Genomic DNA, 5,414 nt, shown 5'->3' on the forward strand with positions numbered 1-5,414 from the left:
CGCAAGGCAATGTTCACAAGCCCTCTGCAAAGCTCAGCTTATTCAGGGAAGAAATTTGTGAATCATTTGGAATAATGAATAAACTCCAGGATGTTGTGATCCGTTCATAGACAATCAACAAACAGTTGATTTAAAAAAGAAAAATCCATTCACTTGTTTGCTAAAAATGATTAGCTCACCTCTGATTGCAAATTGTGTTTGACAGACAATGTTATTGCCAGTGCTAAGAGAATCTCAAAAAATGTCTAGGGTTGGTTCATTTTAAAAACCCAGACATTTAAATGCCAATCAGATCAGCAGATAGATTGATAATAAGAATAATACTACACATTTCTGTAGTGCTTTTCACTGAGGTGTGATTCACAAGCCATGTATACACAGCACCATTCATCTGCAGGCAGCTCTGGAACAACAGTGTGGGAAGGGAAATTTTTGCCAAAGAGAATGGCAGCAAAGAGCCCCATGGGATCCTTAATGTGTGCACAGAGCAGTCAGTCTCATCTGAAAGACCCCCCACCCAATAAGGTTTTGTCTACTCTAGGAAAATTAGGGTCCATAAATCACCACAGCTGCAGCTCCACTAGTGACGCGGTAGAAGCTGTAGCGTAGACAGAGCTCAGGGGGACTTTACCAGCCTGTCATCTAACTGAACTCAGTCTCTACTACGGTGTCCACCATTGCTATCTCCAAGGGGCAAAGGGGTGCACTGTTGGAGAACTACGTGTACCCATTTTCCTAATGTAGATGCAGCTTAAGTTGCATTGAGCTCACTTTATCTATGTTGAAAGGCTGAGTCAACCCTGCTGGGATTTGAACCTGTGGTTCCAGGGAGTCTGGGTATTTCAAACCTAAGGCTGAGTCCACTAATCATCTCCTTATCTAAACTGCCTAACAGCTGAGTCTGCCAAATTGGGCTGGAAAACTCACACAAACATGCTTCCCCCCCGGCATTTGTACTCCAGGTGCCAAGAGAGCCCAGAAGTTCAGAAGGGCTCAAAGATTAAACAATCATAGTTTTAAAAAGTTGTTATAATGGTTTGGTACCAATTTGAGTTTTGGTTGAAAGTTCAGTCATTTGATCCAAACTGGTTCACCGGGTCCTAATTGACATCTTTTAGAAGTGTGCATAGTGGGGCTGTGATACTGAGCTATCACACTGAGATGCAAACATTATTATCTTGTGTCACTGGCCTAGAAAAGCCCAGTCCCCAGAAGTCCATTGCTGGACCAGGAGCAGGAAAGTTTCAAAGGGGTAGCCATGTTAGTCTGGATCTATAAAAAGCAACAGAGAGTCCTGTGGCACCTTTAAGACTAACAGATGTATTGGAGCATAAGCTTTCATGGGTGAATGCCCACTTCGTTGGATGCTGCAGGACTCTCTGTTGCTTGGAGCAGGAAGGGTCTGCTTGGATTCCTGCAACTTATCAAGAAATTCTTTCTCATCCCAAATGCCCATCCCCTGAGCATGGGCAGAAGAAGAATTTCAGGTTCAAGTTTGCCAAACACTGTGATCAATCACAGAACACAAAGACAAACCACTCCAGATTCCCCCTCGCATACAGTCATTGAAAGCATCTTATGAAAGTCTCAAATGCACCCAGACTGTGTACAAACAATTCTGCTTTTTTATCATGTTTTCATTGGCTTCCCTTATCTGTATGGAAGTTGCCATTTCAATACCAAAAACAAACAAACAACCACCACCACCACCACAATTTTGGGATATTCCATGGCTTAGTGCCACAGTCAGATATTGTGGTACAACACGGAGGATGCAGTTTCAAATTCTCCACCCTTGTATGGGAAGTAGATTGGCATACATAATTCATAAGAAATAATATAACCTCTCTGGTTTCTTTTAGAGTATCCCTGAGCAGATGCATGATAAATTCCTTACTTGAAGTGATTCAGCAAATTTCTTTTGGAGCTCCTTTGATTATCCAAGGCAAACACTTTGATGACTCCTTCCAATAGTGCTCCCTCAGCTTTACGGATAGGAGCCCCAAGAGATCCCTGTCACTGGGACCATCTTCTTTGAGTCTAAAGACATCAGATTAATCATGGTCTCAGAAACATAAGTTGGCATCGGGCTCCTCAATGACAAGAATGTGGCATTCCTACACAGGAGGTCATTCCAATACTGGCAGTAGAGTGCATCCTGTCCTTCAGCTGTCTGCTCCCCAGTAGTGGCTCATGCTAATAGACCTGAGTCATTAACTCCAGCACCCTCCCAGGAGCCACTGAAACTGGTTACTTCTTCAATTGTGACTGATCAGACATCTCTGATCACGGCAGGGCACCCAACAATATATCAGTACCCAGAATGCCAGAGGCCTATGCAGAAGCTCAAGACTTCTTATGCCTGTCAGTACCGCCATTGCCATTAATTCAGGGTGAAGACCCTCATCCAGCACCAGGATCCGAGAACTTCAGCCCTGGCACCACTCTGTAGTGGATTCATTGACTATCAATTCAACTTTATCCAGTCTGGTACCAGCTCCACCCTGCCACAGGGCACCAGCAGCTAGGAAGCCTTCTATGCTTCTTCTGGTGCCACATTCCCAACATAGATCCCAGTTACAGTCACCAGGGACTCTCCTTGGTACTGTACCTCCTTGGCTCTCCAAATACTCCTATTCTTCATCAGACTCCAAGGTGGGATCTCAAGTCCCACACTACCAGGAGTCCAGGGCTTCCTCCAGGTCTCATTTACATATTTATGGATGCAAAGCTGACAGGAACAACAAGGAGTCTGGTGGCACCTTAAAGACTAACAGATTTATTTGGGCATAAGCTTTCGTGGGTAAAAACCTCACTTCTTCAGATGCATAGAGTGAAAGTTACAGATGTAGGCATTATATACTGACACATGGAGAGCAGGGAGTTACTTCGCAAGTGGAGAACCAGTGTTGACAGGTCCAATTAAATCAGGGTGGATGTAGTCCACTCCCAATAATAGATGAGGAGGTGTCAATTCCAGGAGAGGAAAAGCTGCTTCTGTAATGAGCCAGCCACTCCCAGTCCCTATTCAAGCCCAGATTAATGGTGTTAAATTTGCAAATGAATTTTAGTTCTGCTGTTTCTCTTTGAAGTCTGAAGCTGACAGGAGTAGAGTCAGGGTTTGGGAATCTTGGGTCAGATACAAATAGCACCTAGTATCATACCAACCTCCTCAATGACAGTATTGGATATCCTGGGGGATACTCCCAGCATCCAAATCAACATTGCCTCTACCTCATAGGAGCAGATCCCCTAGGAGATAGCCTTCTCCAGTCTATAACGAAAGGCTTGTCACAGTTGGTACCAAGCAACCTATGAACTTACGATTACAGAACTTACCTCAATCCGCTTGGGAGCTGCAGCCTACGCTGGCACCGGAGGACCATCCCTGGGAACGTTCTCTCTTGCCTTCCCTTCATGGATCCTCCTCATCACATGATGAGGCCCTGGGCCAGAGGCATCCTTCCCAGTACCAGATGATTTTAAGAGCTCTTACCAAGTACCAAGAGCTCCTCAGGAGAATGGCTGCTTCTCTTGGTATACAAGTGGAGCTAGAGGAGAAGAATACCCACAAACTGATGGTTGTATGCAGTGTTGTTGTAGCCATGGTGGTCCCAACATATTATAGAGACAAGGTGTGTGAGGTAATATCTTTTACTGGACCAACTTCTGTTGGTGAGAGAGACAAGCTTTCAAGCTGCTCAGAGCTGAAGAAGAGCTTGTCTCTCTCACCGATGGAATTTGGTCCAGTAAAAGATATTATCTCACCCACCTTGTTTCACAAACTGACTGACGTTTTACATCCAGCAACGGCAGGCAAGGTAGCCCTGCCTATAAAAGATGCCATGGTGCAACCTATTAAAACAGTGAGTGTAAGCCCCTTTCTCAATTCCACCAGTGGCCAAAAGAATGGAACACACATACCAGGCTCTATCCTAGGGATTTGAGCAGTTTTATTCGCAGCCTATGCCAGGCTCCCAAGTAGTGGCCATGGTGAACAAAAGGAGTTGTCAGGGCTGGGCTAAAGCTACTCTCAAACAAAAAGATGCCAAGAAGCTTGATCTCTCTAGGAGAAATATTTTAGTCTATGGCAAGCTTACAGCTCCTCATTGCCAATCGCCAGGCCCTATTGTCCTGTTACAATTATTCTAACTGGGAGGCAATCTCTCAGTTTGCAAATAAACTGCTGGAAAACTCTAGAGAAAAGTTTCAGTCCCTTGTTGCAGAAGGCTGCCTGGTCTCTCAATCAACTCTGCTGGCTTCCTTGGAAACTGCGGATTCTGCTGCCAGGACTATGACTACAGCAGTGACTATGCGCTCTCCTTCCTGGTTGCCCTCCTCGGGGATTCTTGTGGCAGTGTAACACGTAATTAGACCTTCACTTTGAAGGCTGTGCTTCATTCTCATACAAAATAGATGTAGTATTACACACACTAAAGGTATGTCTACCCTGCAGCTGGGAGTCAGTCTCCCAGGCTAGGTGGACAGACTAGCACTAGCTTGCTTCAAGCTAGAATGCTAAAAATATGTGGCTCTGGTGGAGACTCGGGCTAGCCATCCAAGCTCAAACCCAGGTCAGGTGGGTCCGAGTGTGGGTGGCTACCCCAAGCATCTGCCAGTAGCAACATTCACACAGCTATTTTTAGCATATTAGCTCAAGTCCCGCTAGCACAAGTCTGCCTATCCCATCTGGAAGGGTTGTTCCTGGCTGCAGTGTAGACATATCCTAAAAGACTCTAGAGCAGTTCAGAATTCTCAGGCCTCTACACACCCACACAGCTACAAAGAGGACAAAATATCATCCTCAATACTAGCCTAGGCAGCAATATTTCCCCTTCTGTCAAGCTGACCAGTCCAGGAGAAAGCATAGGTCTGAGAGAAGAAGGGCTCTCTCTTTTACTTTCTCGATCGCATATAGACATCCTCAGGCCTTGAAGCAGTCAGTTTGAGTCTCATGTTAAAGACAGCCTTCAACATACTGGCCCTTCTCCTGCTTTCCAAAATAGGTTACCACATTTCCTACGTGCGTGGCAGTCCACCTCCTCCAACAAATGGTGCTAAGAGCACAGTGGAATTTGGGGTATACCCTGGATTTTCTTTCTATCCCCACCCCCACCCCCACCTTCCCTATGCCACTTCAGCAACTCCTTTCACAAGCCTGTACTAGGACAATAAGTGCAGACTTCTACATCTTTGGGAGCTAGAAAAGAAGTTTCACCTCTTCATGAGAGCAGAGGGTTTTATTCCTGATACTTCCTAATACCCAAAGCCAGAGGAGATCCCAGACACATTCCAGACCTTCAGAACCTGAAAAAGAAGATAACGTCCTGTAGGGTGTCCCTGGCTATGATTATCCCTTTCCTAGTTCTGGTACACTGCCCTGGACTTCCAGGATGCCTACTTTCATGTGGCAA

The sequence above is a fragment of the Malaclemys terrapin genome, chromosome 7, assembly GCF_027887155.1.
Source record: "Malaclemys terrapin pileata isolate rMalTer1 chromosome 7, rMalTer1.hap1, whole genome shotgun sequence".
NCBI lineage: Eukaryota > Metazoa > Chordata > Testudines > Emydidae > Malaclemys > Malaclemys terrapin.